This window comes from Mastomys coucha, unplaced genomic scaffold (genome assembly GCF_008632895.1).
Source record: "Mastomys coucha isolate ucsf_1 unplaced genomic scaffold, UCSF_Mcou_1 pScaffold20, whole genome shotgun sequence".
NCBI lineage: Eukaryota > Metazoa > Chordata > Mammalia > Rodentia > Muridae > Mastomys > Mastomys coucha.
Genome location: NW_022196903.1, coordinates 57,071,132 through 57,084,126, shown reverse-complemented (window position 1 = coordinate 57,084,126; position 12,995 = coordinate 57,071,132). Strand labels below are relative to the sequence as shown.

Below are 12,995 nucleotides of genomic sequence, written 5' to 3'. Positions count from 1 at the left end.
AGAATCAGAAGTTAATCTTCCGGGAATTTCTTATAAGTGATGAGTTATCTTCTTCCACTACATTCAAGATTTGTTGTGGCTATTTTTCATTAGCTTCACTACTCTGATGTGACTGGCCAACAGTATCTCACATTTATCTTTCTGGGGTGAAGTAATCCTTTTGAATGACAGGAATGATTTGCATGGAATTGTAGCAGTTTCTCTTATCATGTTGTAAAAACCCTCAAGTATTTCTTTCTCTGCTTTCTCAGTGCTCCCCAGAATTATGTGTGAACAGACACATCTGATAAGATTTCACATAAATCAGGCTGTTGCTTTTCTTCTTCATTTCTTCCATTTATCAGAAAATTCCATTCAACTAATCCAATTTCACTGAGTCATTTTGTCTATAAGTGCAAATCTTTTGTTTGTATTCTCTCCTGATTTCTTTTCAGTTGCATTTATTTATTTATTATAAGCATATCTCCAATGTTTGATTGGCTATTCTTTTCTTATTACCTATTCTCTACTAAATTGGTACTTTCTAAAGTATTCAACTGAATTTTCTTTCTTTTATCACATATTAAAAGGCAATTTTCTTGGTTAATTCTCCTGTGTATGGCAATTATTCATTCATAATGTTTTTTTACTATTGCTATTTAAAATTAGTCCCATGTTTGATGAATACAGTCTTTGCAGAGTATTTTTCTTATATTTTTCTTTAATTCCTAGACTTAAATTCCTTTTACTTTTTAAATGTATTTATAACAATTGAGTTAAATATGTCTATAGACAAATATTTGGGCCTTTTGATTAGGTTATGTTATCTTTGTCTTCAATGGGTGTGGGTGTAGTTCTGTGTATGTGTGTGAATGTGTGTGTGAGAGAGAGAGAGAGAGACAGACAGAGAGAGAGAGAGAGAAAGAGAGAGAGAGAAGAGGGACTGAGAGAAGGAGAGAGGGAGGAAGAAGAAAGGAAGTTAAGTAAAATATCCTGGCTTTTCTGGAAATAAATATACCCCTTTCTCAATTTGACAATTATTTCTTACTTTTGCTGTTGTTATTACTGTTAAATTTGTTCATTGTGCTTTGTTTTGTTTTGTTTCACTAATAATTTCTCCATTTTTTTCCTTTACTGTTAAATCGTGGAAAGAGAATGATTTCTTTAAATTTGTCAACTCTCGCTGTCATAGCAGGGTTCCTTACTAGTCCTAGAATTTGATTTTAGGGGCCTGAGGAGAAAGCGCATTTCTTTAGTGTTTGCTTTCTCTGAATCAGGACTGCAAGCTCAGTGCTGAGAGATTGGGTCTCAATTGACATTTCTTTAGCACATATACAGCTTTCAACATGTACAACATCTTGATTTCCAGAACTATGCTATGGCTTCCAAAAGCTTAAGTTTGCTCATCTTTTCCTCTTGTTTAGGATTGGTGTATTAGTCAGGAATAGCCACTACAATTGGTCTGTCTTAAGTTGTTGATAGTTCAAGCAGATGAGATATTCAACACATTCTAAAGAATGATTTCAGTAATGTCACATGGTTTAGACTGTGGCCTTCAAAAAAGCTGTGAAAGAAATGAAGTTTAAATATCTTTAATCTAGTTCTTGGCAATTAATTTAGACATGTAAGCAATAACTCTAATACCAAACTTCATAAAGACTTTTAAACTCATCCTGTCTTTTCCAATATCTGTTAACTTCTTAGCTGACAAAGCTTCTTTATCCAGGTTGTGTGTCAAGCCTAGTATGCAGTTACGGATGTGAGGATGGGCTTATCTCTGCATCTCAAACCACTTTCTTTTTACTCATCTACTCCTTTGAATAATGTCTTGAATGATAAACCACATATTTGATGCATTTTCAGAGTCTGACATTTCTCTGTGTTTTAATGGAGAAGTAGCTATTCACATGGTTTACTCTCAATTCATGAAGCTCTTCTCCAAATGGATTTCAGGATGCGTATCTGATACTTATGTTACTGGGTTTTTGGAATTACTTTTGGGGACTATAATTATATGATTTTCCTCTTCTTCTAACAGACAAAGACCACCTAACAAAATTCCAGTACTGGGCATGAGTCTTTTGAGTTATTGTACATGGTTGTCCAGGACAGTCCACAAACATAGGTTTTGTGTTTTGTTTGTTTGTTTGTTTGTTTTTTTACCTTTTGTGGCCCATCATAATTGGAAGGTTAAATCCCTACTGCCGAACATAATAGGCATCTCAGACATAGGTTTAAGTGGTCCCTGAGCTGAAACTGATCTGATAGGCTTTTCCATGAGGGCAAGCTTTTATGATACCAGATATTGCTATGAAAACTTCCAAAAGAGGGAAGCAACCACCATTCCTATTACATATGATGCCTGTGAATCACACAATGACCAGCATAATATGGTAAACCTACGGGTGCCATGGTAGAAAGCATACATTTATGATAACCAACAGCTCTTTAAATTGACTTAAGACCTGCTCATCAAGACAAAAATCATGCATGGTATTGAAAAAACAGCTAACTCCCATGGTGACTGAGATCATGTATTTTGGAGGAGGCTTTACAACAAACACTTTACTAAACCAAATATCTAATTACATTAGAAATAGTTGTCCTTATAGGACCACATGTAAGTGTAGCTTTCATCCTCATGACGGAAACATCTCTTTGTTTGTTTGTTTTTTGGTTTTTTGGAGACCAGGTTTCTCTGCATAGCCTCGACTGTTCTGGAACTCACTCTGTAGACCAGGCTAGCCTTGAACTCAGAGATGTGCCTGCCTCTGCCTCCCAAGTGCTGGGATTAAAGGCGTGTGCCACCACCGCCCAGAAACTTCTCTTTGAGAGAAGAAGGCGATTACAGAAAAATCACAATCAATCAAAATACAGAATTGTCAAGCCCAGTCCCAATGCCAACATGTTCATATACAAATCACGTTCTTCTCTTTAGGGAACATTTGAAAGGGCGGGGTAAGAAGTTTGTGTGAGTCAGAAGAACAAGAATTTCCCTATGAGACAATGTCACCTAAATATTCTTCATACATAAATAAAGACAGAAAATAAAGTAAAAAAAAAAAAAAAAAAAAAAAAAAAAAAAAAAAACAGTGCCACCTTGTCCCAACTTGCTAAATTTAAACATTAATTTACCATGACTGTGGAGCCAATGATTACCATGATTGAAAGCCTTTCTTGTTCTTTCATTCTGATATTATACCTTTATTACATATTTTAAAAGCAAAATGAACAGTGTCCCATTTAGTTTGAATTGCACCTTACAATTCCTTCTAGACCTGGAATGTGTTGAGAACTTTTCTTCACAATTTATTTCCCTCATTCTTAATAAAAGAGTAACTGTCCTTTCTAGTAACTAAACACTGCAGTTCAGCTCTTGTGTGCAAATGACTCTTAAATGTTGTGACTCATACATATTCTTTATAAAACTATCAAGTTACAGAATGCCCAGATGTTCTTGCTTATAAACATGTCTGCATATAAACATTATGTGCTTAACTTATATCCAAGAAAATAAGCTTAAATGTTCTCTATAAAAGCAAACTATTCTAATGCATTATAAACTTCGTGAATTGGTATTATGATTTCCACTGTGTTTTATCTTATTATTTCCTCTGTGTACAAAATTAATTATAAAATCATATAGCCAACAAAGTTGCAAAATATAATTTCTTGAATTTATGTAAGCCTAATTATAGAATAGGGAATAATTACCCAAAGATATGTACTCACTACTGCCTAGTGAACACTTACTTGGTAGTTTTTATTAATGAGTAGCTGTTTTATTTGCTCCCATGATACTCTCTCTCCTTCATTTTTTTCTCAACAAAATATATTTTGCAGATATTCATTGGTCCAAAACTTCATTATCTCATTCCAACTGAGTATGAACTGTAACTCTTTAAATGACCAATAATGTCTCAGTCATCTTCTTGTGTCATACTATATCAGATAGTCTCAAACTATATCATACAATATAGATTACAAACAAGAAACTAAAACACAATGTAATAGTATCCAATAAACTCATGTTATTAAGAATGTAACTGATATTGTTCCATGTAGAAATTTTAACATTTGATAAGTTCAGTCTAAAATTACTAATACAATGTGGTTCAATTTAAATAAATTTATTTGATCTATCTAAAATATCTAGTATCAATTCCAATAATACAAGCGAAATTGGAACCCTCCACCTCAAGCTTATATTTTTGGAAAATGAATTAATAATCACCACCTTCAAATATTAACTAAAGAATCATAATATCTAATCTGAAGTGGAATACAAATCTTTTCTTGTTTACTTTTGTTACATGAAATTTTTCTACTTTTACTTCTAGGTAGGTGGTCATGTATAAAAATAAAAGTGGACCAAATTGAAATGGATCTAAGAAGATTGACTTAGGTCAGTAAAGGTATCAGCTCTCTAGCTTAGTAATATGAGTTTGATCCCTGGTACCCACATCCTGGAAGAAAGGGAATGACTCTTACAAGTTGACCCTCACTGACACACCTGACCCTAGTTAGATAGATAGATAGATAGATAGATAGATAGATAGATAGATAGATAGATAGATAGATAGATAGCTTGACCTCTGCTACAAAAGATGATCCAAACTAGAGCTGTTTTATTTTTTCATTACAGTTAAGATTTCTGAAGAATATCGAACTTAGTATAAAAGGTTAATTTGTCCCATTTTGTCACACCCTGTCTGCTCCTCTTGTGTGCCAGGTTCACATCCTCTGTTCAGGAAATACTGGATGCCACTCATATTCTTGTTACTACAAATAATTATGAGAAAATTCAACCCCATTTTTATAATCATTTTTCCATGAGTCAAGGGTATGCTCAAGTAACCAGACATTCAAAATAAATTTTATTTTTGGTGTGTTAAGTGAAAAATAGTTAATAATCAAAATGCATTTCTGATCAGGAAATTGAATTATTCTAATATAAAACAGTTTATTAAAATAGTAATTTAGAACCAACCTATTTCATTTTGTATTTCAAAAACAACTGGACATGACTGAGCAATTTTTAAAAAAGAACTGCTTTTCCACATATAGTCAAGAATTGTTCTTTCCATGTTTGTGAAGAATTGAGTTGGAATTTTGATGGGGATAGCATTGAATCTATAGACTGCTTTTGGCAATAAGGTCATTTTCACTATGTTACTCCTGCCAATCCATGAGCATGGGAGATCTGTCCATCTCCTGAGGTTTTCTTCTATTTCTTTTTTCAGAGACTTGTTGTTCTTGTCATGCAGATCTTTCACTTGCTTGGTATGAGTTACCCAAAAATATTTTACATTATTTGTTACTATGGTGAAGGGTGTTGTTTCCCTAATTTTATATTCATATTGTTTATCGCTTGTATAAAGGAAGGCTACTGGTTTGTTTGAGTTAATTTTATATCTAGCCACTTTGCTGAAGTGGTTTATCAGATGGTAGAGTTTTCTAATGGAATTTTAGGGGTCACTTATTTATACTATCATTTATCTACAAATAGTAATATTTTGAATAGATAGGGTAAGAGTGGGCAACCTTGTCTTATCTCTGATTTTAGTGGGATTGCTTTAAGTTTCTCTCTATTTAATTTGATGTTGGCTATTGGTTTGCTGTATATTACTTTTATTATTACCTATATGGAAAACCAAAATATCCAAGATACCCAAAACAATTATCAACAATAAAAGATATTCTGAGATCACCATAGGCTACCCTAAAGGAAGACCAGCAGTCTCAACTAACCAGGACCCCTGGCAGCTCCCAGAGACTAAGCAACCAGCTGAGCAGCATACAAAGGCTGGTCCATGGCCCCTGGCCCATATATATCAGAGGACTTCAGGGGCTGGACTAAATGAAAGAATAATTGCCTAATCCTCAAAGACTTGAGGGCCCAGGGAAGAGGGATGCCTGGTGTTGGGAGGAGTACTTAGTGAGGAGAAAGGGGGAGGAGGAATGGGATGAGGAACTGTTGGAAGGAAACTGGGAGGGGGGTAACAGCTGCCGTGTAAATAGATAAAATATTTTTTTATAAAGACTGCATAGAAAGGAAAACAATCATGCCACTATACAGAGAAACTGTGAAAAGACAGATTTTTACAACCTGCAAATGTGTGGACTGTATTTTTAACTCATTGGCCTGCTGATAGAATTAATTGTGAATTGTTTCTATTGTGTTCTGCACCTTGACTGTTGTGTAGGTTCAGCTTCTTAGCATATTAATGCAGTCTTAATGGTCCAACAAATGAGGTGTTGTTTACTGATCTCAAAATATATATTTATTATCATAATTAGTCATTTTTAGTAACTGAATTGATTACACTTTCCAGTCTCACATTGTAAGATATTGTTAAGATTTACCATATGCTATTGAATTTGCTGTTGTGATCTTCATGGTTATGAATATTGGGCATTATGAGAAAGAATCAATGATTTTGACTGTATTTCAAAATACTCTAAATTTCTGTCCTCTCATTCATTGGACCAAAACAAATCCATTTTGCTATAGGTGCAAAATTTATTGCCAAGATTTCAGCTTTTACAAAATATTTTAGAATTATGATGATGATTCTTTGTAATGTATACTACACTGTGTACCAGGAAGTCTTAGTTTCCATGTTATATATCTATATTAAAAATTTTTAATATTTTTAGATTTTCTAAGTGTTTTTAAATTTTTATTACCATGTACATCACAATATACCCTCAAGTTGAGGATATTATGAATAAAAATTAACTTTAATATTACTTTTAATTATACTGTATTATTTTACTTTTCTTGATAAATGCACATATACACATATTATACTATTTCATCTAAAAGTTGATAGTGTAGTAATGGTACCTTTTTGGCAGTGTTTAATCTTGGGGCATGAAATACAGGATGCTGATGTATAGACAGGACCCTGGGGCCAGTTCTCATTAGTCTTTCCAACCATGTCATCTCAAAAGTAAATATTATTTGTGCCTCAGAAAGAGCTGGTTATAATTCAGTGGGACTGCTGGCTTATAGTTACAACCACTTAGTGTGAGGGTGAATTTTATTATCCATAAGCTATCCTGATCATAGTATTTTGCCACAACATTTGAGTGATCAAGATAAGTAAATGAACATTTTATAAGATTTCACACTTATTCTATAATTCTCATAGTTTCTATCTTCAAATAATAACTATTTTCAAGTTCACACACTGGATTCTTTTTTTTTTTCCTTTGTTAATTGAGTTGTCTACTTCAGAGCAGTGACATGAAAGCAGCACACACCCTTCCTCTTCTTCTGTCACAATTCTACTGTCTAATGTGGCAGTGTAAACTTCCTATTAAGTGATTTCCCTATGTATTTAGATATTTGGTAAAATTATCATTATTCTGTTAACATGATAAACCTTAATAAGGTGTTTTTCACACCAAATATTATATGGCAATATATCATGAGGAAAATTAACCATAATTAATAGGGATAAGCAAATTTTGAGATTTAATTTGTTAACGTGAATGAGAAATTTCTATGTATGTCATATTCTGAAATAAACAAACAGGTTATTAATAACTAATTTTTAAAAGTATCAAATTGATATATCTGCAAACCATTAAAATAGTGCCTGAAATTATACCAAAATTATGAAAGTCATAATTTATATTTGCTTGTGTTATTGAAAAGAAAACATCCAAGAATGCATTCACATAAATCACAAGTGTTCAGAAAGCTAACAGACAGCAAACTCCAGTGTTTCTTTTCCACCTGTTTCTGACTCCAATGTATCACAGGCATGATTATAACTCACCTACATGATATATACCAGATTGTAGGCTAATGGCTTCTTGTTGTTATTTCACCTAGGTAGAAATTAATTAGTGGATCTAATTTTGAAAATCTGAGATTTACAATAGTGAAAACAAATTATAATAGAGGAACAATGGTAAACACTTCATATGTAAGGTGTTAGTCCCGTTTTATTTTTTTGAGACAAGAACTTGAGAGAAACAACTTCTAGAGGAAAAGATTTATTTAGCCCCATTTTTCCAGATGTCTTGCTCCATACCCAAAGACTCTGTTGTCATAGTTTATAGTAATGTAGAAAATCATAGCAAGAACATATAGAAGAGGAGACAGTTTACATAGTTCTGGAAAGCAAAGAAAAGGAACCAAGTTTCTGGAACAAACAAGGTCACACTCACAGTGACATTCTATCCACTTAAAAACATTTCCTAAAAATACATTCAGATATGAACTCATCAGTAGATTAATGTTTTGGTGAGGTTACTATAATGACTATTCTTAGATGTCAACTTTACTATATCTGGAATTAACTAAAGCCTAATTAATGGATCTATCTATATATTTCCATATATATCCATCTGTATAACCATTCTCTCAGTTCTGTTTCTTTTGAGAGAACACTGTCTAACACAGCTATTCTTCACAGACACCTCTTAAGTTTCACTAGCTCCAATGTCTTAGGCAAAGGCACTTTTCATTTATTTTTCTCTTTTTCTTTTTTCTTTTCTTTTTTCCTTTCCTTTTTCTTTTTTGTTTCCTTTTCTTTTCTCTTCCTTCCTTCCTTTCTTTCTTTCTTTCTATTTTTCTCTTTTCTTTCTTTCTTTCCTTCATTCTTTCTTACTTTCTTTCTTTTGTAATCTGCTTCCTAGCTTCTCAGTTTCAGATCTTCAGTGTGTGATTCAGAGAGTTTTATGTTATGAGGAGGAGATGCAGCAACAAGAAGTCTTTGTCCTAATCAATGTTCTACATTTCATGCTTTATATGTTCTACAATCATACCTGTGAAGTGTTGGAATCAACTGAAGTTGAAAGAAGGAACATTGTAATTGGTCATTTGAAAGTTCTAAGAACATTGATATTGAAGTAAATACACATTTAGATACTTTCTGTTCAGCGTTATGAGTACCATAAAGAGGTACATGGCTCACATACTATGCCAAGAATGGCTCCACCAAGTACAACTCCTGGTACTTTAGTGTATCAAAAGGTGATATGAAGAACTCCAGATACCTCCCTCTCCTTTGGTAGGATGAGGCTGACATATTTAATGCCTAGGACACAATGGAAAAAACACTGTAATTACTTGGTGACAGTGTTATTGAAGAATATGTTTGAATGGAGCACACTGGGAAAACAGCTTTTTTTATTTCAAAATAAGATGCATAATTGGAATCAATGACCAAAGTTTTATGGTATTATGTATGTAATGTATGAAATTCTTTGGTCGGTTATCAATTGTATACATGCGATTTTAGTCCTCTTTCATAATCTCTTAATATTTCTCAAGGAAACTGCATCATGAGGGAACTCCAGGCAGCCTCTCATGTAAGACAGAGCATAGAGTATTTGGTATGTAATTATGCAATAATAGCCATGTGTCTTCATGCCCTTACAAAAAGTACCATAAAGAACACATCATTTTTATGATATCTTAGTGGAAAACCCCAAGAAAGTTATCATGCATGAGCTAGGTAGCATTGCTCCTCAGGCACCCTCCATTGGGACCAAATGTTTATGTCTGTTATTTTGGCTTATTGATACTGCATCAGTGGTTGCAATGTGTATATTTATATTGAAAGGAAGGTATTCATACTGAGTCTTTTTCAATGATTGGGATAACTGGGAAAGAAGCTCAGTTTAACTAGAGACTGGGGTTACATGTGTTCTTTATGTTTTTGAATTGTTTTTAGGGAAAGTGTGTGTGTGTGTGTGTGTGTGTGTGTGTGTGTGTGTTTGTGTGTGTGTGTGTGTAGAGCTAAGGTTGAAGTTCGACTCTCTGCTCTGTTATTTTTTACCTTAGTCAGCAAATCACAACGATGCCCCCATCTTCACATGGCCTCAACACTGGTGCCACAGAGGCATAATACCATTCTTAACTATTATGTTTATGCTAGAAACTGGAACAGAGATCCTCATGTTTGAGTATCAAACACTTTGCCCACTGAGGTATCTCCTTGTGTTTATAAATGCTTTCACAGAGGTATAAATTGTGTAGCACAAGTGTGGTCTCACTTTGTGCTAGTCGAGTAGCCAGTTGACTAATTTTACACTACCTGGTTGTGTATTTTTGTACTCCAGCTTCTCTGTCCCCAGGTAAGCACAGACATTGTTTACATGTTTTGAGTTCTGTAGGTTTAGTGAGGTTTTCACTATTTCACTATTTTCTTCTAAGATGTAGGGCAGCTTTTAATTAGTGCTTCAGAGTTCCTGAGCTAATTGTTTTGTTGGTTTGTTTGGTTTGATTTGGTTTCATTTTGTTTGTATTCACAAACCAGTTGATGTTTCCTTTAGAAAAGTTTTATGTGACACCACAATGAGGTTAAGGATTTGAAAGAATAGGATGGTTTGCATGGACTGGGTATCTTGACCATTCACTGGGGCAAGTTATGCATTTCCTCTAGATGTGTTAGAACAATTGGAAATGAGCTGCTTCCTATTTGCAATGCTGTGCTTAGGACTCAGTGCCTGAATCTGGATAGACAAGGCTGCTACCGATCATATAATTTTGCATACTGTACATGTCTGATGTCCCAGCTGTACCGAGGAAGAACAGTAGAAAGAGCAAGAAAAAAATTTATGTCACCAATTTTATACTTACAAGAAACACAGATAATACAGGGGTTCCTAACATGTCTCAGATTCATTTTCCTGATCATTACAATCCTATGCTAGCATAGTAGATCTTTAACAGTTTATGCACTATTAAAGACACATAATTTCTAAAATCCATCATTTATTCAGCATTCCCAAGGTGTCCCAGGACCTCTTGCGGTACAGCACAGCACACATCACTTAGCTGCCGTGTCCCATCTGCTCTGTGCCAAGTGCTACAGCTTCAGAGACATTCTCTTTTTGATGTCTTGACAGAATTCATAAATCATGGTCAGATTTCTGTAGACTATCTCTGAATTTGCATTTCTTGGTTATTTTTTCTCATGAGTAGACAGATCTCACTTACTGCCTCCTAAGAATCTGTAAAGTGAAATGTTATTTTTGTTATCATGCCAATGGTATATGCAACTGATAGAAATTAGCATGTTAATGTCAACCTTGATCAGAAGATTGAGATGTTACTAGTCAAGCATCTCTCATGAAAGCATCCTGCTCATTGTAGCCCCTGTTTGTTGTGGGTTTGAATCTTCAGAAAAATGGCATGGATATTTGACAAATATGAAATGAGTTAGGCATATGATGTGAGGATTGTTACCAAGTGTCACCACTTGTCTACCAAGTGGTTGGTTTTACAAAGCAAAATATTTTCTCTTAGTTGGGAAGATGCACAGGCAAACCCTAGCATGCTAGATTCCTTAAAATGTTCACTTACTAGGTATGACAATGAATCTCTGTACAGTTTATCTTCTGTTCTCCAGTATGCATCTAATCTTAAACAGTGATCCCAGTAATCTGATACAGGTTCCGATGTTTTGGCCATTTGGGTCCAATTAACTTGGCATCAACAATGTAGACAAATATGATATTCCTTGAATGTCCAGATGTCAGACCAGAAACAGGATTAACACAGTCCCAGACCAGGAAAGGAAATGTACAGTCTTGTCCATTCCTTATAATTATGACCTGCTGCTGTTTATTTTTTAAGCCCATTGATTAAAATAAATTGGTCAGATCTATTGCTGCACATGGCAGAGTCTTAGTTAATCTGCTTTAGATATGATGCCACATCTGGAAGATGATATACAACATCTGGCACATCAATTAAAAATGTACTAGTTGTTTAATCACTGGTGAGAGTTGCCATCTACCATAATTCATTTTATTTTACAGAGTTTCTCTAAGAAATTAAGGGGTAGTGTCCTATGTAGAGTGAACACTGTAAGGTGATGGGGTGACACCAGTTTGTGCCTTCTCAACAGCATGTGCTATTGCTCTTCATTTACTCTCTCGCTAAATGATGTAGCAATTTCAAAGAATTGTAGTTTGTCTTTTGTTTCCTAGTGACTCTTACACTTTACTTAAGGAGTTAACCTGTCATTGCTAAATACATCCATTACAATTTGACATTTAGAGCAAGGAACTTGGTAGCTGTATGGGTATAATGCATTGACTATAAGGGAGCTTACTTTTAGTATCTGAACTTCTAATGATCACAGTGACATTTTCGTAAGTGGATCAATTTTCATTGATAGTGGACAGCCTGTGGTCCTGAGCCTAGGAAAGAACAAATTCTTTTAAAAACTTAGCAATAGCTAAGTGACTTTCTCTTTCTCTTTTCTTTCTGTTTTTTTTTTTAAAGCACAATTCTTTATATATAGGGCAGAGAGTGAGGTTGTAGAACAGCAGCTAGAGGGTCAGTGATTATTTGGACACTGTATTGGTTGTTCTTTTATACCGATTAAATTAATACCTACAGGGCTAGACAAACAAGTCTAAGTTCAACTTAACAAATGAGATAGAATGGTCTTAAATTTTCATGTATTACATGGTAGGTTATTTGAATAATATACCAGAAATTTAGTACATATATCTTTAAAAATATATTAATTAATTTGTTGCAGAATATTATCAAGTGTTAAAAAACTTAGCAGAATTGTTTGTCTCTCACAAACAAAACACTTTTGGTATTATAAGTGTTGAATTCAAGCATTTTCTTTTTAATTGTACTTTTCCATACTTTTACATAATAAATAAGTTTAGAATTTTTCACTCTCTACACAGAAGGAATAAACTCAATGTGACAATAAAAGCTAAAGTCACCAAATCTGTTTGGATACTCAGATCTGGCTTTAGTCTGACAGCACACTAATTTAAAAGTTTGCCTTGTTCACCAATTAGACTTCTGAGTAAATGAATGTGCTCTGAGTAGTGTGCTATAGAAAGGCTTAGCCTGACTCCTTTATAGAGAGAGCATTATATTAAAGCTAACTGACTTGTAGCTAGTTCTATATGTGGTACATTAAACATGTCACAGCAGAATTCTAAACTGATCACATAAAATTAAGTGAGAATGTGTATCTTTGCATCTTGTGCCTGCTTAGTAAGGAGACAGTGAGAAA

The 12,995-nt window shown here is 34.1% G+C and overlaps 1 pseudogene; it reads right to left on the bottom strand.

The window, feature by feature from the left end:
* LOC116099863 overlaps window positions 1–3,141 on the bottom strand; it is an 11,989-nt pseudogene extending 8,848 nt beyond the window's left edge.
* Window positions 3,142–12,995: the final 9,854 nt, after the last annotated feature.